Source organism: Polypterus senegalus, chromosome 10 (assembly GCF_016835505.1).
Source record: "Polypterus senegalus isolate Bchr_013 chromosome 10, ASM1683550v1, whole genome shotgun sequence".
Taxonomy (NCBI): Eukaryota; Metazoa; Chordata; class Cladistia; order Polypteriformes; family Polypteridae; genus Polypterus; species Polypterus senegalus.
This window is the reverse complement of record NC_053163.1, coordinates 23787635-23810588: the sequence shown is the minus strand read 5'-3', so window position 1 is coordinate 23810588 and position 22954 is coordinate 23787635. Positions and strand designations below refer to the sequence as shown.

At 41.9% G+C, this 22954-nt stretch overlaps 1 long non-coding RNA gene across 3 annotated transcripts; it reads left to right on the top strand.

The window, feature by feature from the left end:
• The first annotated feature begins 8813 nt into the window (after positions 1-8813).
• LOC120536959 lies at positions 8814-22586 on the top strand. 3 transcript variants are annotated; one of them, XR_005635234.1, is made up of 3 exons: positions 8814-8872; positions 10034-10211; positions 22100-22586. It is a non-coding gene; the product is annotated as an uncharacterized LOC120536959 (long non-coding RNA). The 3 variants fall into 3 exon arrangements; XR_005635236.1 differs by having other exon boundaries at positions 10034-10226; XR_005635235.1 differs by lacking the exon at positions 22100-22586 and adding an exon at positions 10312-11563 and having other exon boundaries at positions 10034-10226.
• Positions 22587-22954: the final 368 nt, after the last annotated feature.

Below are 22954 nucleotides of genomic sequence, written 5' to 3'. Positions count from 1 at the left end.
TATCACACCTGCGTGACAGGTACAGGATGGCCACAACAACTGCCCGAGTCACACCAGAAACACACAATCCCTCCATCAGTGCTCAGACTGTCCGCAATAGGCTGAGAGAGGCTGGACTGAGGGCTTGTAGGCCTGTTGTAAGGCAGGTCCTTACCAGACATCACCAGCAACAACGCCGCCTATGGGCACAAACCCACCTTCGCTGGACGAGACAGGAGTGTCAAAAAGTGCTCTTCACTGATGAGTCACGGTTTTGTCTCACCAGGGGTGATGGACGGATTCGTGTTTATCGTCGAAGGAATTGAGCACGTCTGGGACCTGTTGGATCGCAGGGTGAGGGCTAGGGCCATTCCCCCCAGAAATGTCCAGGAACTTGCAGGTGCCTTGGTGGAAGAGTGGGGTAACATCTCACAGCAAGAACTGACAAATCTGGTCCAGTCTATGAGGAGGAGATGCACTGCAGTACTTCAAGCAGCTGGTGGCCACACCAGATACTGACTGGTACTTTTGATTTTGAGCCTCCCTTCATTCAGGGACACATTGTGAAACATTTTTAGTTTATGTCTTATGGTGTTGACTCTTTTAGTGTTCATACAAATATTTACACATTAAGTTTACTGAAAGTAAAAACAGTTGAAAGTCAGAGGACGTTTCTTTTTTTGCTGAGTATAGTTTACAAAGCCTTAATCTCGCTACATCTTATATTTCGGAGTGTCTTACACTTTACACTCCAAATCGTAACCTTAGATCTTCAAATTAGGGTCTGCTTAGAATTCCAAGAGCTAAACTTAAAAGAAGTGGTGAGGCGGCCTTCTGCTGTTATGCACCTAAAATCTGGAATAGCTGACCGATAGAAATTCGCCAGGCTGATATGGTGGAGCACTTTAAAAAACTGCTAAAAACACATTACTTTAACATGGTTTTCTCATAGCTTCATCTTAGTTTAATCCTGATGCTCTGTATATTCAATTAATTATCATTATTATTAATGCTATTCATATTCAAAATCCGTACTAACCCCTACTTTCTCTTCTTTCTCTTTTCTAGGGTGGTGCCAACACCACCTGATCAAAACACCGTGATGTCCCTACATTGATGGATTAAAGGCCAGAAGTCCACATGACCGTCATCATCAAGTTCTTCCATGAGAACCCTGAATACCATGAGGACTAACTGAGGTCATTTATGTTAGGTAGAATGCCTAGAGGGGGCTGAGTGGTCTCGTGACCGTGGAACCCCTGCACATTTTATTTTTTTTCTCCAGCCGTCTGGAGTTTTTTTTTTTTTTCTGTCCTACCTGGCCATCGGACCTTACTTTTATTCTATGTTAATTAGTGTTCCCTTATTTTAATTCTTATTTATTTTGTCATGTACAGCACTTTGAGCTACATTATTTGTATGAAAATGTGCTATAGAAATAAATGCTGTTGTTGTTGAGATTGGGATGAAAAGGAACTGGATATATGAACTCACACTTGCGCACATTATAATTATGTCCTTTACAGCTGCATACAAAGTATCATATTTCATAGCAAGAAGGTAGATTTTCCATTGCACAAGTCAAAGACATACAGGTTAGCTTAACTGGCAACTCGGAAATTGGCCCAGAGCGACTCTGTGTGGCCTGTGAACGTGAGTGGGTTCTGTTACGCACATGTAGCACATCCACAGTAGACTCTCCACTTCTGCCAAGGGCCGTTTAGAACATTAGAACATTTGCACACTCTAGACAAGAACAGGCCATTCAGCCCAACAAAGCTCGCAAGTCCTATCCACTTATTTCTTCCAAGAAAATATCAAGTCGAGTTTTGAAAGTCCCTAACGTCTTACTGTCTACCACACTACTTGATCTCTTATTCCAAGTGTCTATCGTTCTTTGTGTAAAGAAAAACTTCCTAATGTTTGTGCGAAATTTACCCTTAAGAAGTTTCCAACTGTGTCCCCGTGTTCTTGACGAACTCGTTTTAAAATAACGGTCGTGATCCACTGTACTAATTCCCTTCATAATTTTAAACACTTCAATCATTCATCCATCTATCCATTATCCAACCCGCTATATCCTAACTACAGGGTCACGGGGGTCTGCTGGAGCCAATCCCAGCCAACACAGGTAGCAAGGCAGGAAACAAACCCCAGGCAGGGTGCCAGCCCATCGCAGACACTTCAATCATGTCACCTCTTAATCTTCTTTTGCTTAAACTGTAAAGGCTCAGCTCTTTTAATCTTTCCTCATAATTCAACCCCTGTAGCCCTGGAATCGGCCTAGTCGCTCTTCTCTGGACCTTTTCTAGCGCAGCTATGTCCTTTTTGTTTAGGATAGCCTCCAGCCCTTGAACTAGGTTTAAGCAGGTCTGAGAATATACTGTGCTAGATGTGTAAGGCCGGGCTCCTAGAAGCCATGGCTTCTGGTACTTCGATCAATCGATTGCATCGGTTGTGCATTAGCGGCTAGGCGAGGTTCCCTTTTCTCGGTAGTTTCGTTTTGCCGATGCGCTCGCCTCGCTTGTGTATTAGCGACTAAGCGAGTTTGTCTTTTGTTGATGGTTTCACTTTGGCGACTTGAGTTGACGAACAGATGGCCGGACAGTCTCCTTCAGGATTTTTTGGTAGACAGTAGAATTCATGGTTCCATCTATCACAGCAAGCCTTCCAGGTCCTGAAGCAGCAAAACAACCCCAGACCATCACATTACCACCACCGTATTTTACTGTTGGTATGATGTTCTTTTTCTGAAATGCTGTGTTCCTTTTACGCCAGATGTAACGGGACATTTGCCTTCCAAAAAGTTCAACTTTTGTCTCATCAGTCCACAAGGTATTTTCCGAAAAGTCTTGGCAATCACTGAGATGTTTCTTAGCAAAATTGAGACGAGCCCTAATGTTCTTTTTGCTTAACAGTGGTTTGCATCTTGGAAATCTGCCATGCAGGCCGTTTTTGCCCAGTCTCTTTCTTATGGTGGAGTCGTGAACACTGACCTTAATTGAGGCAAGTGAGGCCTGCAGTTCTTTAGACGTTGTCCTGGGGTCTTTTGTGACCTCTCGGATGAGTCGTCTCTGCGCTCTTGGGGTAATTTTGGTCGGCCGGCACTCCTGGGAAGGTTCACCACTGTTCCATGTTTTTGCCATTTGTGGATAATGGCTCTCACTGTGGTTCGCTGGAGTCCCAAAGCTTTAGAAATGGCTTTATAACCTTTACCAGACTGATAGATCTCAGTTACTTCTGTTCTCATTTGTTCCTGAATTTCTTTGGATCTTGGCATGATGTCTAGCTTTTGAGGTGCTTTTGGTCTACTTCTCTGTGTCAGGCAGCTCCTATTTAAGGGATTTCTTGATTGAAACAGGTGTGGCAGTAATCAGGCCTGGGGGTGGCTACGGAAATTGAACTCAGGTGTGATACACCACAGTTAGGTTATTTTTTAACAAGGGGGCAATTACTTTTCACACAGGGCCATGTAGGTTTGGATTTTTTTTTCTCCCTAAATAATAAAAACCATCATTTAAAAACTGCATTTTGTGTTTACTTGTGTTATATTTGACTAATGGTTAAATGTGTTTGATAATCAGAAACATTTTGCGTGACAAACATGCAAAAGAATAGAAGAAGAAGAAGGGGGCAAATAGTTTTTCACACCACTGTATATAAGATTCTCTTTAGTTTAAATTCCTTTCAGAAAGTTTAATGATCTACTTGTCCTGAAAGACAGCTCACCAGGGACACACTTGTGGAAAACAAGAAGCTAATTTCAGTTTCAATTATGCACGGGTTAATTTAGGAGGGTGGCACAGAAGTTGGAGCTCTTACATCAAATTCAACTGATAACCTTGTCACTCACTACCCGTGCAGCATTTCTATATTCTTGGAGAAAATTAATGGGTTTTCTAATGGATTCCTATCACAACCTGAAGATGTGCAGGATGGGTTAACCAGTGACCCTAAATAGGTTTAAAGGATCATTATTGTCATGTGCACAGAATACAGTGAAATTCTTACTTATGTGTGTTAAAACTTCTCCCAATATGTGTGACAGGGAATGCCGTTGCGACACCCTCTCCAAGGCTGACCGCTATCTTGCGCCAGTGCTCTCGGGTTAGGCTCACAATCCTAAATTACAAAAGGCTGGTCTGGGAAACCAGTGTAGCAGAGCACAGCCCAAGTGGGCTTTAGTCTTGACTCGTGTTGCTAATGTCACCCTCCATGATGCATTTAGTTACCTCTGAGCTAACGCGCAATAATTAAGGCACTATTTTGTATCTCTCTACAGCTAGAAATATCAGAACACCAGTTCCACAGCTAACATGGCATTTGATCTCATCATATAATCATGTTTAAGACTGGCACATGCATGATGTAAAGAGAAAGTGGGGCTGCTAGGTTTATTGATTTATGTGGACAGGCCCACCCCATGGAGTCTACTTAATCAATGTGGTATCCAATTAAAGCATATGGCGAGTTAAGTACTCCTTTTGAAGTCACATCGGGGTACGTCAGGGCTTCATTTTATCCCCCATACTTTTCAACCTGGCTGTTGATCACATTTTACGAACTGCACTGGATGCTTTCCCGGCTACAGGTGCTATCAGTCTGTTTCTAATCTGTAGGCGGCAAACAGACTTGACATTCGCTGATGTTAGTGCAGAGGATCATCAACTAGTGATAGATAGATAGATAGATAGATAGATAGATAGATAGATAGATAGATAGATAGATAGATAGATAGATAGATAGATAGATAGATAGATAGATAGATAGATACTTTATTAATCCCAAGGGGAAATTCACTCAACTGCACATAAGAAATATATCAAGATATTTCATAAGAAATATTATCAAAAATTGGCCTGAACCTAATCCTAATCCTAACAAACTGCTTTGACACAAATAACATTATATTATCAACAAATGGAGTGAACACAAAACTTGTGAAACAGTTTCAAAATCTTGGTACGCAGATCTGTATTAATGAAACACTTCCTGCGATATAAAATACCGTCCACAACAGGCACATAAGGCTTTTGGAATGTGTAAGAAATTTAGGCAATGAAAGGATATTTCAATAAAAAACAATTAGAATTTACAATTCTACTATTCGATCAATACTCATGTATGACTGTGAAACTTGGCCACTACAGGCCAGTGATCAAAACCTATTCGATGTCTTTGACCGCAGCTGTCCTAGAACTGTTTCCGGTACACCATGTTTCAGCATTTCAAAACTCTTATTAAACTTTGTGCCATAAGCCAAACTTTATTGGAAACTTCAGCTTTAAGACATTGGAAATATGCGAGGCATATGTTGAGAATGGCACCATCTACAATTTCTCATGTCTGTCTCTTCTTGGAACCTGAATTTGGATGGAAAAGGCCTGGAGGGGGAGTTCGCCTAACAATGAAGCAGAAACTTCAACAATCAGGTGAAAAATTGTATTTTGGTCCCATTTGGCTTGAGCAGAAAGAATTATAACAAGACATGACCAATGCATCTCACAAGCCTGGTAAGGGACCGCGTTCAATGGGGTGAGCTGTCCTGCAACGCCATCAAATGATCAAAGGATGGTCGAACTCAACAAAAGTACAAGTACATTGATTTACGAATATAGGCTGATGATAGGACCCTAGAATTTCTGCACAGTTTGAAACTCATTTGCACTTCGGCAAACAAATTGCACAATTCAATTTCCCCATCCCGATTGCTCCATGACAGAAAGCAGAGTTATGTACAGGCTTCAAGAAACGTCTTGCTAAGTGACATAGCTCTTCTTCCTGGAGGAGCATCTAGCTTTTCTAATTGGTACTGGTGGCCTCTGCCAAGCCTTAGCTTTTGCACAGCTACATAGATGCCAGTTGTCAGCGGTGTCTGGGGTGGCGACCCGGCCGGGATGCCCAGGAGGACCAGAGGAGGGCTTGCGCCTTCCCCAGACCATCTGGGGGTGACCACCCTGGTTCCTTTGGGGGCCACGGGTACAGAGCTTTGAAGCTCCACCCTGTAGGGGCCCATGGTCGCCGCCAGGGGGTGCCCCCCATGCCTTTGGAGCCCTGGACCTCAGCACTTCTGCCACACCAGGTAGTGCGGGGGAAGAGGAGCAGGGACACCCGGACTTCTTCCGAGGATTCAGCCGGCACTTCCGCCACACAGGGGTGTGTACGTGGAAGATTTCCGGAACCCACCTGGAGCACATCTGGGTGATGATAAAAGGGGCCGCCTCCCTTCATTCAGGGCGAGAGTCGGGAGTGGACTGAGCTGGAGAGGAGAGAAGGAGGCGGCCTGAAGAAGCCATTGTGTGGCCAGGACTGTGGGGACTTTGGGGGTTTGTGGTGCACTTGGAACTGTATATAGTTGTAAATAACCGTGTTTGTGGGTGACATGAACGTGTCTGCCTGTCTGTGTCCGGGCCAGCTTCCACACAGCATTGCTTATTCATCCATTAATTTTCTAAACCCACTTAATTCAAGTTAAGGGTGGCAGGGTGCTGGATAGCAATGGGTAAAATAATGGAACCAAGTCTGCCTCATAATTAGATGAGTGGAAAAAACAGAAGAAAGATGATGACCTCTAGACAATTTTACCATAACTAGCCAGATACTAAATTTCTCCATCAACCTCCAATTATGTTTTGCAGTACAAGGAGGACATTAGCAATGATAACCCCTAACTAGGTTTAGCTTTTACAGAACTGGACAGGTTCAGTTTACTTATAAAACATGTTTTTTCATCACTTGAGTATTTCAGGATGAATGGCAATGTTTTGTTGTATTGTTTATTTCATTTGGTTAGCAGGCTTTCATGAGAGTGCTTCCAATGTTTTACATCTGGTGTAGTCAGTGGGATCTGTAGGGTCTGCACCCTTGGTAACATCTTCTCTGTTTGAACCTCATGAAAGAAGACAGACGTTCTCAAGTGATCTGTGACTGGCCATTGAATCCTCCATGGGTTGGTGGGTTTTCATGAGATTGCTTCCCATTATTTACATCTGGTATAGCTGGCAAAATCTGGCTTTGCCTCAACATGGTGGTGCCCATGTCCAAAGACACCGACCTTTTATAAAGGCTTCAGACACCAGTCCATTGTTTTGCTCACTCAAGCAAACACCCATGCTGGACCTATTTTGATTTACCAGATAACCTAACAAACACATACAGTATTTGGGAGGCGAAAGGAAAACTGGATTACAGAGACACTTGGAGAATATACAGATATGAACTCTTCATTTTGGTAGCATTGTGTGCCTAACTTGCTTGTTCTGAGGTAAACGGACACTACAGAAAGGAAACAAAAAGTCCAGTTTTCAGAAAATGATCTGATTTTTTAGTTGTATTCAACAAATCACACATAGTCTCTATCTGTAGTGGTTTATAACTATTTATAACTGATAGATCTTTGACTTTCAAACTGTTATTAAAAAAAAAAGTCATGACCATAACTGCTATATTTGGTGGTCTCTAAAGCATCAATAGCTGAAAGAACCTTGAACTGACTTTTAACCATTTGATATGTTTGACTAAATTTTAACTTCTGCTGCAGCCTTTGCATACACCGATGATCATAGGTATACTGTATATGGTAGGCACAAAGAAATTTCTACATAGTTGAACTAATATTAGTGGCTGCAAAATACCTTGTACAGCGCATAGAGCTCAGTTTGCAATGACACAAAACGCCACAAGTATATGAAAAAGAAAATGTAAGTATCTTAGAAAAATAATAATAACTGGATGGAAGCAAGTGAAGCAGCTGTGCATTCAGGTCTTTCACAGTTGAGATTTGTGGAAATCATCTGGGTACCGTTTACATGTACAGTATGTTTAATAAGAACTGAAAGCATTCTTCAAACTTTGTTCATTCTGTATATTCATGATTTCACTTCTTGTATTGTACAAGTTTTCTTTTTTCAGCACACCTTAGCTTTATAGAGAAATTTCAACAATCTGATCCCATCAAAGTGCATCATACGGAAAACACGCAATACTCCGGGTGCTGCACAGGTACACAACTGCACGTAAGGCACGTTATGTCGTGTATTTACGGCGTGTCCGTATAAAACGGACCTGCAGTCTTAATCCGTAGCCAAAATAATCCTCAAAACCATCACAGTCGGGCATAAAGCTGCCGGTTCCTCCCCCGATACACCCACGCTGCAGCAGTAAGGGGACCTGCTGTGCTTCACATGCAGGGCAGACTCCAGAAATAGTGACAGGGCTCAGTGTCTGACACCGCGTAAAAAGAATAAAACATAAAACAGCCTGCGACTCCTCGATCTGCTGATCGGAGAGCAGTGTAGGTGCATCAGGATCGTCCCAACATCTGCTACCCGTACCACCGCCGGCGTATATACTAAAAACCACCGGCAACAGCTCTACTACTCAGTCGTCAGCAGTTGCGCAGAACTGCAGCACATCGCACGGGAAACCCCAGTCCAATAACCTTAACATTGTGGACCCGGGTTCCAAGCCCTCTCACATTATAATAACCAACGTCGTATAACTCACCTCCTAGTAGGGATATCCACTACTTTCCCCGGTCCTCACGTTACCGCTTTCCATATCTTCAAGAAAATGACCTGCAATATCTGAAATGCTCCAAACTTCCCACGCAGATCAGTTCCAGCCCTGCCTGTGATGTTCAGGGATTTTTTATAATTCTAGTCTCCATTAAGCTGCACCTGTCTGTCTGTTTACAGCCGTAACCTTCCGCGAGAAGAACCAAAGCGTCTCACCTAAAAGTTCCGGCTTGCCGAACAGCATTCCCTCTGTCTACCTCACCTGCCCAGAAACGAATTGTTATTCCTCCGCCTCCTGCTGCGTCAATATTCAGCTACCGGAAATGACGCCATATACACGTCATACGGAAGACGCCTGTGCTGACGGTGTTGTAGCGGTCAGTGAGTGCATTATAATCGATTTAAAGCGTGAGCTTGTGTGGGAGGCACGATCGCAAAATGATTGAGTAAAAAGTATGCTATTCGTAAAATCATATTTGCAGGAAAGGTTTTAGGATTCAAAACGAAAGTATTATATGAGGTGAAAAATAAAACTGTATAAAACCTTGAAAACCTCTTAATTTCTTTTTCTAATACACCCGATTAACCGACGACGCTATAACTGACGCCCGAAATTTCTCGGATGATCCCAAGTAACACAGCTAGCATATTATCTGGACTGAAAAACAAGATTGGTGTAAATACTTTAGCAATGCATATTTATATATAAAACCTTGAAACTATCTCTTGATTTATTTTCCATTTTGTAGTATACCCATCTGTTATGCTTTATTGGTATGTGAACTGTAATTTATTTGTATAAGTAAATCACAAGTCAAAAGTCTGGACACATCTAGGCATGTGCATGTTTTTAGTAGAAACGGATACATTTTTTTATCGATTTACCATACAGCCATGCTAACTGCTTGAAATGACTGGTTTTGAATTCATGAGTTGTATATAACTACACAGTTCCATTTTCAGCAGCTATTCCTGCAGTATCCAAATGGTCACCTCCATTAGCCTATACTTGATTAGTCATTTTAAATGTTAAGCAAAGAAACCTTTTGCATTGCATTAGAACCACTTCAAACCTGTTCTTCTCTTCACTTGGGTTGCAAGGTACTGGCAATTCTGAACTTCAGTCCTGGGTTCAAAACTGGCCAAAATGAAACAGCTTTCTCCAGAAACGTGTCAGTCTGGTGTAGTTTTGTGGAATGAAGATCATTCCATGTGACAGACTGCCAGGAAACTGAAGGTATCATACAAACTTACCTGTTACTGCCTTGAGAGAAAAAAGCAAAGTGGATCTAACCAGGACAGAAAAAGATGGAGAAAACCTAAGTAAACCACTAACAACATAGAGTGTGTAGTGTGAGAAGCAAACCCCTTACAGGTCCTCAGATGGCTTCTGCATTAGATACTTGCCAGAAACCAGTGTCATCTACAACACTGAAAAGATGACTACGGGGTGCTGACCATAAGATGCTTTTTACAATCATCATGTCTGCGTTATTTTGCTCATTTTAATCTTAATTTTTTGTTTTTGCCAATTTCAGATACAGCCTTTTCTTCCTGGAGCCAGAGCAGATGTCCCAAAGGAGATTATTTATTTGGCGACACTGAAAAGCTGACCCAGACTCCCTCTGTGCATGGTTTCTTCCCAGCAATGATCTGATCTACCTACCCTGGGTTAATTCTTGCCTTGTGCTCAATGCTGCCAAGGTAGACACCAAGGTACATGCCAAGCAGGTTAGAAACTTGATGAGTGCATCTATAGCTTAGAGTAACATAGTCCTTACCCGGATTCCATTCTTTACTTACTTTTGTCTTTCAGCAAATAACCGGTTTGACTTCTGCGTTTCTGCACTCCAAAGATTTTCTCTCTTTCAATATTGCATCTTCTTTGATTTCCTCCAGTCAGGGACTGGAATCGGTAATTTAATTTCTAGCCTTATTCTTCAGCAGCTTATTGTAGTTTGGTTCATAATATTGCAAGTTGCCTACTAACCAGGTTCGCGTTGAAACATACTGAGAGTGCTGTGTATTTGGCTCGCTTTCAAAACCAAGAATCATACGTGTCACCTCGTTTGTTTCTCGAGAAGTTGTATTTGTAGAGCCAAACTGGAAATCTGCAACCTATTGTTAATTTTGTTTTAGAGCCAGTCATTTTTATATCTGGAGTTAATCCTTTTAAAGTAAATGCTTCATGTTAAGTTCCTTTTTCTAATGTATACCACAGAGAGAGAGCATGGATGCACAAAATGTAGCATATTGTTGTCATAAAGGTGGCATCCTCTGACAGTGCCACTTTTAATGTCATTGAGCTCTTCAGTGCCACCCATTCTACTGTTGTTGGAGATTGTATGGCTTGATGCACCTGCAAACAATGAAACCCCCCTCAGCTCGATAATTTGGAGAGGTGGCCACATACCTTTGGTCATATAGTAAATAAAGGCTTAGCTGAAATAAGATGTTTAAGACCATAAGACGACGATGAAGAGTCTGAGAAGTCCTTTTCTGTTAAATATCACCCCCTCCTAGACACAAACACAACCTTTGATCATCTGCTTTCTGACAACATAAATTTGTAAAAGCAGCTCTGTTAAGAGGTACTTACAAAAACTGTTTTGTTTCTCCCCCACCATTCCATGTCTTTTATCAGCTCTGAATGAAGATTTGCGATGGCAGGTATACACCTACATACACGTCTTTCACAACAAAATTAGAAAAACCTTTTCACTCAAGTGCTGTGGCATTAACAGCCTGTGGGGTTTGTTTCTTTTTACTTAAAATTGTGAACTTTTAGACAAAAGAACCTTCAGACTGACACCCAGAAACTAAACAAGGTGTGTCAGGCTAATCTGTAAGCTGCTGGACTCCGACTTTGGTTTCAGTAAAGCAGCTTATTGTCAGAGTGACTGGCATTTCCCCTAAAGTGCCTTGTCCCAAACTGTCACCTCTTATGTTCTGTTCCTTAACAGGAAGTGAGTTTATGGTTTGTTTGTTTTTTTTTTGTTTTTTTTACATCCAGTCTTGCTAGCAGATCCTTCAACTTGCAGGGAAAACTTGGGGGTTGGTGGCAGGATTGGCACCCCAGCTACTGTAAAAAAACTGTCCAGTGTGGTGCTGAGGGGTCACCTGTTGCACGGCTGCACCCGAGTCCCAATCCGGGTGGTTAATCGTGTGGTGGGTGCAGCAACGTACTGTAAAATCACCACATGCTCCCAGAATACACATTTTGCATGTCACTTGGAAGGGTGATCAAAGCCCAGTGATTCACCAGAACTGTAGAAAAGTTTTTTTTGCCATATTTCATTTTCCCAAATTGCCTGTTCATAGAGAGGAAGAATCAAAAATGTGGCTTATGTACATCTGTTGGCTGGTGGCATGTTATCGTAAAAAAAAGAAATAAAAGTTACTCTTCCTAGGCTGGCAGACCAATATGTTCTGATTTTATATAAGCATTGGAATTAGCATTCATCAGTTTGATTATTATTTTCATTACAGACAATGCCATCCATTATCCAACCCGCTATATCCTAACTACAGGGTCATGGGGGTCTGCTGGAGCCAATCCCAGCCAGCACAGGGTGCAAGGCAGGAAACAAACCCCGGGCAGGGTGCCAGCCCACCACAGTACGAACGATGCCATTTTGTTTATACATTTTGATGGATGTGTGCTATATTATGACCAGCAGCTACCAAATATATGCTGAAATGTCAACATAATAATGATAATAATAATAATAATACATAATATATCAATAATAATAATCTATCCATCCATTATCCAACCCGCTATATCCTAACTAAGGGGTCACGGGGGTCTGCTGGAGTCAATCCCAGCCAACACAGGGCGCAAGGCAGGGAACAAACCCTGGGCAGGGCGCCAGCCCACCACAGGGCACACATACACACACCAAGCACACACTAGGGACAATTTAGGATCGCCAATGCACCTAACCTGCATGTCTTGGGACTGTGGGAGGAAACCCACGCAGACACGGAGAGAACATGCAAACTCCAGGCAGGGAGGACCCAGCAAGTGAACCCGGGTCTCCTAACTGCGAGGCAGCAGAGCTACCACTGTGCCACCATATATAATAATGATAATACATAATATATAAATAATAATATTAGTATATATTATTTATATAGCATCTTTCCCATGCTCAAGGAGCTTAAGGTACAAATAATTTTGGCATAGAACAATGAACAAATAAACACAGGATATACAAAAATATTTAATAGGATAAACAAAAGAATAAACCAGAGTATAATACTAAATTCAATACTAAAAGAAATGCCTGAACAAATCACATAATTTGAGATATAACACACACACAAATAATCCGGAGCCTCTGGACAGAGAGGTAAACTGAAAGAAGGGCAGAATGTTGAGTTAAGTTCAACGCCTTCCTGATCAGATGAGTTTTCAGTTTTTTAAAGGAATGAATGGACTCTGCTGATCTCATGAATTTCGGGAGGTCACTCCAAAGTCTGGGTGCTATACAGCTGAAGGCCTTGCTGTCACCCATAGTGTGCAGGTTAGTGTGGGACGCAATAAGATGGCCAGAATCAGAGGACTTTAGTGGGTGAACAGGTCACTGATATAGTTTGGTGCGAGGCCATATAAAGCTTTGCAGGTTACTAATAGGATTTTATATTCAATCCTGTAAGACTCAGGGTGCCAGTGGAGGTGAAGCAGGATGGGTGTGATGTGCTCGCCATTGCTGCTCCATGTTAGGACTCTTACAGCAGAGTTCTGAATTAACTGGAGTTGTGATATAACATTTGAAGGGGCACCTGCCAATAGGGAGTTTTAATAATCAATGTAGGATGTGATAAAAACAAGGACACATTTCTCAGCATTAGAAAAGGAGAGGAATGAGCGTACATGGGATATGATATTTAGGTGGAAGTAAGCAAGTTTCTTAATGTGGTTTACATGGTCGGAATAAGAAAGGGGGGAATCGAAAATGACACCAAGATTCCTTGCATTACATGAAGGTCTGATGAGATCACCGTCAAGAGTGACTGAGAAGGAGCTCATTTTCTTAAGTTGTGCTTTAGTGCCAATTTACAGGGGTTCAGTTTCATTGCAATTTCATTTTAAAGAGTTCTGCTCCATCCAGGTTTTAATTTCACTGAGGCAAGTTGTGAGCTGAGAAAGCTTTGATTAAGTATCATTTGCATAACAATGATAACCCAGTCCAAAGCTGCAAATAATATGACCAAGTGGAAGCATATAAATACAGAAGAGAAGAGGGCTGAGGACAGAGCCCTGAGGAGAACCTTGTATGACCGGCAATAAGCTGGACCTGCTTTTGCCAAGACTAACAAACTCTTGCCTATCAGTCAAAGAGGACTTAAACCACTGAAGGGCAGTGCCGGGGATACCCAGCATGTTCTCCATTCTGGACAGCAGAATGTCATGTCTGACAGAGTCAAATTCCACACTGAGGTCTAACGAAATTAATATCACTACATGTTCCTTATCAAAGATGGTGTCACACATCTCCAGATGTCCAAGCATCCTGATTAAACATAAAACAATGACTTATTTTTACTTTGCATCCTCCCCCATCATAACCTATTGTCTAGGGGGGGGGGGGGGAGTGAAAGTTTTAGTTTCGTCAAAAATTTCAGTCTTTGGTTTTCAACAGATCTGGATGTTTTAGGATCCCCTGATACCGAAAACATCGATCTCTTGATGATAGGTGTGTGTCATGGTTTCTTGAGGATAGCTGGACGGAAAAATGGCAAACTCGAAACTTAAGCCTGTTATGAGATGACAATGTGCTGATTAGTTTTTCAGCCAAACCATGCAAGAGAAAGAGGAGCTCTAGAGAAACTCTCAAATACCGTAATTCTACAATTCATGATGAATTCTTCTTGTCAATTGCTTTCGTAATGATCTATTTTATGATCAGAAAGATCAGCATCGGAATGGTAAATAATGACTGAAATGTAATAGAATGGTTCGGGTAACTTGGTTCCTAGGGAGCAAAGCCTACTGACACTCATGTCCAAATTTTTTTGTGTAGTTCATGTAAGGGGCATGTATTTCTAGTTATCATCACAACCTGTTGCCTTTGCTGTTCATTTCTAATGTCTGACCATTTGTTTGACCTCCTGTTTCATGGACCTTGCTTGTTTTTCGACTATTCACGCCATCTTGTGTGCTTCATTTCCCAGTCCAGTTAGCTCATGTACTGTTTTGTTTTTTTTTGTTTTTTATCCCAGTTATCTGTAATCAACATTCAGTGATTTTGCCGTCCCATTGTTTTTTACATCTGCACAGGAACACCTTTTGAAAATTCAGAGGACCTTATCTCCTGATCTCCTTTCTGGAATTCCTTCAGTGCTACCCATATTCATGTCACTCCGGAAATTCTCCAGAGTTAAATCAACTCTGTGGAGGAGATCTTCGAGCAAAATTAAATAAATGTATTGGGATATGTGACAATATATAAATAGAAAAGCAGGAATAATGGCATAATAGCAGGGATGGAATGCCGATGACCTGTCCAGTGAAAGAAGCACTTTGAGGACCTCCTGAATCCCACTGACCTTCCTTAGATGAGGCAAAGTCAGGGGGAGTTCCTGAAAGCTTTGGATGTTATTGGCCTGTCTTGGCTGACACACCTCTTTAGCATTGTGTGGAGGTTGGGGACAGTGACTCAGGACTGGGAAAATAAAGTGGTGGTCCTTTTTTTTAAGAAGGGATACTAGAGGGTGTGCTCCAAATATAGCGAAATCACACTTCTCAGCCTCCCTAGGAACATCTATTGGAAAGTGCTAGAAAGGGGAGTCCATCTTTTGGTTTAACCTCAGATTCAGGAGGAACAATGCAGAATTCCCAGTTGTGGAATTCTGTACCAGCTCTTTACTCTCACTAGAATTCTCAAGGGTTATTGGGTGTAAGCCCAACCAGTCTAGATGTGTTTTGTAGACTTGGAAAAGGTATATGGCCACATGCCTTGTGGTGTCTTGTCGAGGGGTGTTTGGGAATATGAAGTACTGGGCCTGGTGTTAACCATCTATTAGGTCCTTGTACAACCAGAGTGAGAGCTTGGTTTGCATTGCCAGCAGTAAGTCAGACTTGTTACCAGTGGGTGTTCAACTCCAATATGGCTGCCATTTGTCACCGATAAAAATGACAAACAGGATTTCTAAGCGCAGCTAAGGGGTGGAGAGGCTCCAGCTTTTCACAGGTGATGCGGTCCTGTTGGCTTCAACAGGTGATGACCTCAGGTGCACACTAAGTCGGTTTGTGCTGAAGTGTGAAGCAGTCAGGATGAGGATCAGCACCTCCAAGTGTGAGGTCATTGCTACCCTCTGCAGTTTGAGGAGGACATACTATCTGAAGTGGAGGAGTTTACATATCTCTGGGTTTTGTTCAGCGATGAGGGAAGAAGGGTGAGAGAGTTTGACAGGCTGATCGGAACAGCAGTTATGGAGACACTGTACTAGTCAGGCATTGTAAAAAGAGCAGAGACAAATGGGAAAACTCTTGACTTACCAGTTGATCCACATACCTTCCCTTACCTATGGCCACGAGTTGTGGGTAACGAATAAAAGAATGGAATCGCTGATCAAGCTTCCTTCTTAGGGTGTATGGGTTCAGCCTTCAGAGGGAGCTCAACGCAGTCAGTACACCTCCCAATCGAAAGGACTTAACTGAGGTGGCTCACACTTCTCATTAGAATACCTTCTAGAGGAGTTTGGGGCCTGTCCAGCCAGGAGGAGACCTCAGGGCAGATCAAGGGCATGACGGAGAGATGATAGCTCCCAGATGATCTGATAATGCCTCTGTAACATCCTGGAGGAGTTGGATGATGTGGCAGGGTAAAGAGATGTCTGGACATCTTAGCTTAGTCTGTTGCCCATGCGATCCAGACTGGATAAGTGGTAAAAAAATGAATGGATATAAGTAGGAAGAATAAATAATTAAATTTGTTGTGAAATATGTTTTTGTTCATTATTTATTGGCATATTTGTTTCATTATTTATACATTTATTTCTGTGACTCTGTAGGAGACAGACAACTTGCAATGAAATGTTCACTCGTTAAAGTTGACAGGGTGGGCTCTAGCCAGGTCTGTGTTTTGACTGATGAATCATCGCAGGAGGAGGAGGTTGGAAGGATGTTCTGATTACAGGGCGTTTGCCGCACCCACCACATGACCAAACACCTGGGACATGAAGTGCAGCCGTGCAACGGGAGACACCTCAGCACCCCACTGGAGCAGTGTGAGGTTTTTTACGATAGCTGGAGTGCCAATCATACCACCAACCCTCGAGTTTTCCCTGTAAAATGGAGGACCTACTTGCAGAACTGGATGCAGATTAACATCATACCCAGGATGAAGCAATAGCCGGTTAAGGGCCTTGCTCAGGTAGAGTGTACAGTACATACACTCACCTAAAGGATTATTAGGAACACCTGTTCAATTTCTCATTAATGCAATTATCTAATCAACCAATCACATGGCAGTTGCTTCAATGCATTTAGGGGTGTGGGTCCTGGTCAAGACAATCTCCTGAACTCCAAACTGAATGTCAGAATGGGAAAGAAAGGTGATTTAAGCAATTTGGAGCGTGGTATGGTTGTTGGTGCCAGACGGGCCAGTCTGAGTAATCTGCTCAGTTACTGGGATTTTCACGCACAACCATTTCTAGGGTTTACAAAGAATGGTGTGAAAAGGGAAAAACATCCAGTATGCGGCAGTCCTGTGGACGAAAATGCCTTGTTGATGCTAGAGGTCAGAGGAGAATGGGCCGACTGATTCAAGCTGGTAGAAGATCAACTTTGACTGAAATAGCCACTCGTTACAACCGAGGTATGCAGCAAAGCATTTGTGAAGCCACAACACGCACAACCTTGAGGGGGATGGGCTACAACAGCAGAAGACCCCACCGGGTACCACTCATCTCCACTACAAATAGGAAAAAGAGGCTACAATTTGCACGAGCTCACCAAAATTGGTGAAGACCACAGTTGAAGACTGGAAAAATGTTGCCTGTTCTGATGAGTCTCGATTTTTGTTGAGACATTCAAATGGTAGAGTCAGAATTTGGCGTAAACAGAATGAGAACATGGATCCATCATGCCTTGTTACCACTGTGCAGGCTGGTGGTGGTGGTGTAATGGTGGGGATGTTTTCTTGGCACACTTTAGGCCCCTTAGTGCCAATTGGGCATTGTTTAAATGCCACGGGCTTCCTGAGCATTGTTTCTGACCATGTCCATCCCTTCATGACCACCATGTACCCATCCTCTGATGGCTACTTCCAGCAGGATAATGCACCATGTCACAAAGCTCGAATCATTTCAAATTGGTTTCTTGAACATGACAATGAGTTCACTGTACTAAAATGGCCCCCACAGTCACCAGATCTCAACCCAATAGAGCATCTTTGGGATGTGGTGGAACGGGAGCTTCGTGCCCTGGATGTGCATCCTACAAATCTCCATCAACTGCAAGATGCTATCCTATCGATATGGGCCAACATTTCTAAAGAATGCTTTCAGCACCTTGTTGAATCAATGCCACGTAGAATTAAGGCAGTTCTGAAGGCGAAAGGGGGTCAAACACAGTATTAGTATGGTGGTCCTAATAATCCTTTAGGTGAGTGTAAATCTTCAGTCATCAGGGGTTACATTTACAGCAGACATTTCAAATGCAGACTCCTGGTGATGAATTCAGTTTCTGGAATTAAAGTGACTGAAAAAAAAAGTTAATCTCACGTTCTCATCTAGATTTCTGATATCACAGTGGTTTATGGTGACCACCAGCAAGAAATATCAAAAAGTCAAAGAAAAAATCTCACGTTACTTGTGCCAAATAATCCACATGTCAAGTCGTTCAGCTGTGAGCTCACAACATCACAACATGTCAAACACTGCCAAAAATAAGTCAAACTAAACTAAAATTAAATAGTGTGACTACTTTGTTTTTAGGAGCTGACCGTTCTTTATTTTATGTCATGCTTTAAATCAGGGGTGTCAGACTCCGGGCCTGGAGGGCCACAGTGGCTGCAGGTTTTCATCCTAACTCTTTTCCCTAATCAGTGGCCAGTTTTCAGCACTACTTAACTTATTTTCCCTTCATTTTAATAGCCTTGTTTTTAAGGATTTAATAGTCATCAGAATTTATTCTTTTCTTTATTAAATGGCAGCCAAACAAAAATGAGATGTGAAACGAGCCAACAGATGACCAGCTAAACTGGGATTTCAAACTCCAACCAGTCTCTTAATGAGAAGCCAATTCTTTCTGTTAATTAAGCCCGTTATTTAATTCCATTACTTGTTGCTGCTCTCATTTTGCCACAGCAGACATTTCCAAAACTGTTGATTTTCTGTTTTTTATAAGAACACTGTCAAAATGTTTTGGTGACCTGAGAGATCAACCTTACTGAGACCTTCACCTTTCTTTACTTTCAGATATTGTGTGATGGGCACAGGTTAGCTGGTCATGTAGCAGCTTGTTTTGTGTCTCATTATTGTTTGGCTGCTAATTAAGGAAGAAGCAACCAAGGGGCTTGAGTCAAGTTAATTAAAACTAAGGCAAAAGAAGTTAATTAGCAGCAAAAACTGGTCACTAATGAAGAAGATGGTTAGAATGAAAACCTGCGGCCCTCCAGGCCTGGAGTCCGACACCCGTGCTTTAAATAAAATCTTCATGTAATTTTACTATGCCCTTCAAAAGTGACATATGTGCTTAAAATATGCCAGCTGCCCCCCACGCCGGTCTTCGTAGCTTGGCAGCAGAAGTTCTGCGTTAGCGTGGAGTCTCTTTAAGGCGATTTAACAGTTCTCGGGAGCCACTTAGTGGTGACATATTGTATTACTGAAACTTTTAAACACTACAACAGAAAGCACCGTTTAAATTTAGATTGTTCGAATGCTCTAAGGATTACTGTTATATATACAGTAGCAACCCAAGATGTTTAATAGGGATAACAATGTCATAATATAATACAAAATAATATTTGGACAGTGGAAAGTGTCATGAATGGGCAGGCTACTCCCGCCTTGTACTCACTGCAACCACGACAGTTTTTGGTCCTCAGTAACTAAGTGATAGAATAAGTGGATTCAGAAAATCAATGTCCGGCTGAAAAGACATAACGAGTTGAGGGGGAACATGGCATTGCAATGGTAAATACGGTTGCCTTAGCACTCCTGGGTTCAAATTCCAGCTTCATGTTGACTCTAATGCATTTTCACATTGTCCATATGGAGTTTTTCTGGATACTCCCAAAGATGTGCACTTTAGGTAAATTGATGACTCTCAGTTAGCCGCCTATGAGTCCATCTGCATGAACGTTGTAATGATTTTTTCCGCTACACTTCACTAAGTTTAACTGATGATTGCAGGTCAACCTCAAACTGCCTTCAACCCCTTCCCACAGCGCCAAAAAGTGATTTATAATAATAAAAATGATATTAACTAACCCACACAGAGAAAAAATGCAAAAACAAAAAACTATAATTATTACACTTTTACAACACCCCCACTTCCAATATATACAATGAACACAAAAGCATACAATTATATTTCCGAGAACTTTCCCCTCCGTCCTTTCGATTTAGTCTTTTTTCCGTTTTAGTATTTCTCCATAGTCCAGTTCATTAGACATGCCAATCGCAGAATAAAAAGATTTACGGCTCACACTGCTTTCGGTCCCCTTCACGGTAACCTCAGCGTATCCGGAATCTTCGAGGTGGCCACCCCAGGCTGCAGTAGACTTGCGGTGCTCCTCGAAAACAAATCTTTCTCCTGGACTCAGAATGCTCATGTCCTTTCCTCGTTCGCCGTAAAACTCGGGCTGTCTTTTCTTCCTCCTCTTCCTACCTTTTTGCTCCCCTATTTAAATAGTGCATCTGTTTCCATGGCACTCCCGGAAATCGTAAATGACAGTCCTGTACCTCCCAAAAGGTCCTCTCTATCCAACCCGCCTATCTTATGTTCTGTATTTTTAAATGACAACGGGATTTTACATAGAGAGAAGAAGAAAAAATATATACTTTTTTATGTGGCAATGCTACAATGTGTTCTGTGATGAATTAATACTCATCCAGCATTGATGTGTGTGTGTTTAGAAAAATGATGTCTAGATGTAAAATTGGCTTCCATTTGGTCTAGGATGTTTACATACTTTATGTCAGAGGTGTCCAACTCCAGTCCTGGCCGCAGTGGCTACAGGTTTTCGTTCTAACCCTTTTCTTAATCAGCGAGCAGTTTTCACTGCTACTTAACTCCTTCTCCCCATAATCCTGATTTTAAGGATTCAGTTCTCTGAAGTGATTCTTTTCTTTATTAAATGCCAGCTGAACAGAAATGAGATGTGAAATTAGCCAACAGATGACCAACTAAACTGGAACATCAAACTCCAGTCAATTTCACTCCAACCAGTTTCTTAATGAGAAGCCAATTCTTGCTGTTAATTAAAGCCGTTATTGAATATCAGGGCTTGCTGCTACTCTCATTCTGCCACAGCAGACTGTTGATTTTCTGTTTTTTCTAAGACCACCGTCAAGATGTTTTGTTGATCTGAGCAGACCAACATGACCGAGATCTTCACCTTTTCTTTATTTTCAGGTTAGCTGGTCATGTGGTGGCTTGTTTTGTGTCACATTATTGTTTGGCCGCTCATTAAGGAAAAAGGAAAAACTAAGGGGTCTGAGTCACGTCAATTAAAACAAAAGGCAAAACAAGTGAATCAGCAGCAAAAGCAGTTCACTAATTAAGAAGATGGTTAGCATGAAAACCTGCAGCCACTGAGGCCCACCAGGACTGGAGTTGAAAACCCCTGCTTTATGTGCATTACAAAGGACATTTTCAAGGTCTTTTTCGTGATTTTCTTCTGTATGGTTATTTTAAATTACAGTGTATATACATGAATTAATACAGTGTGAAGTGTAGTTATAGATAGTTTGATTTTAGTGTAGTAGGATAGATAGATAGATAGATAGATAGATAGATAGATAGATAGATAGATAGATAGATAGATAGATAGATAGATAGGTCAGTGGTTCTCAACCTGTGGGGTGGGCCCCCCTAGGGGGGCACAAATAAACAAAAAGGGGGGTGCGAAGATGTGAAAAAAAGAAAAGAAGAATCAAAAATATGAACAAAACATCTGTTGAAACCAAAACAAATTAACTTAAACTACATTCTGATACTAGAACAATAAATATAGAGTTAGATAAATGTAGATAAAAGTTAAGTAGGTATAATAAAATATGCACCTACATTTCAAAAAAGTGTTAGGGGGCGCGCGATTAAAACCGTTATGAAAACTCGGGTCGCAAATACTTAAAGGTTGAGAAACGCTGAGATAGATAGATAGATAGAGATATTGACTTTAGTGTAGTAGGCAGGATAGATAGATAGATAGATAGATAGATAGATAGATAGATAGATAGATAGATAGATAGATAGATAGATGGAAGAAAAGAACCAGGGTGGTGAGAAGAGAACATATTTTTGTGGTTTGGGAATTGGGTAAGTGTTGTAGATGTTCCACACTGTTGGCAAGTGATAAACCTGTAAACGCAGGATCTAAGGAGAAGTAGGTTAATTGTTTTCTTTTTTTCTATTTGTTATGTAGTGTCCTTTTGCCCATATATACATGTTAATTGTGAGTGCCATGGAGGATAGATGGGCATCATAATCTCTGCACAGAATGGAAGGTTGCAGGGGATGGACAAGCAGAAGCTAGAGGCCAGGAGCCGTTACATTCCCCATAAGTTAGGTGGAAGTGGTTTGATGGAGGGTTTCATGAGAACTGGAGTCTGCAAGTGCCAGCCCTGTTCGGTCCCCCTGAGGGGGCACAAGGAGGAGCTGTGTGGGGAACACTACCCTGGATCCCAAACAATCCAGAAGTGCTCCTCACAAGTCACGCTGGGTCACTGGAAGCCATTTTTTATTGTTTGTATGGTTATTGGCGGTGCTTCATTGTTCAAAGTGCTGAGTGGATTAAAAAATCCATTATTTGAACCCATGACTTTGTTGGGTATTATTGAGTGTGGGGCTCTGTGGGGCACCCTACAGGAAACAATGTAGGATTGTGATTGTTTTGTCTTGTAATCTCAACAATTTAAGAATAAACCAGGGTTGTAGCAACAGCGTAGAACATTTATTCTCACAGTCTCCATTTCACTCTTAAGAACTGAGGAGGGAATCACATCTGCCTCCTCTTCCCAGTGAGAATAAACAGACTGGAAGAGCTTGAACTGAACAGAAGCTCCGGTGATTCTTGCTGTGGCTCCACTAGAGGGTGCCAAAGTCACCTCTTCACTGAAAGTCTATCTCATGCCTTACCTGAAGAGCACTTTAAACGGGGAATGTGAAGCCCTGGATCTTTCTGTTACTAACTTATCTGTCATTTATTATTCATCCTATAAGACCTCCTTTTGCTCTCACAACAGCCTCAGTTCTTCATGGCATGGATTTTACAGGATGT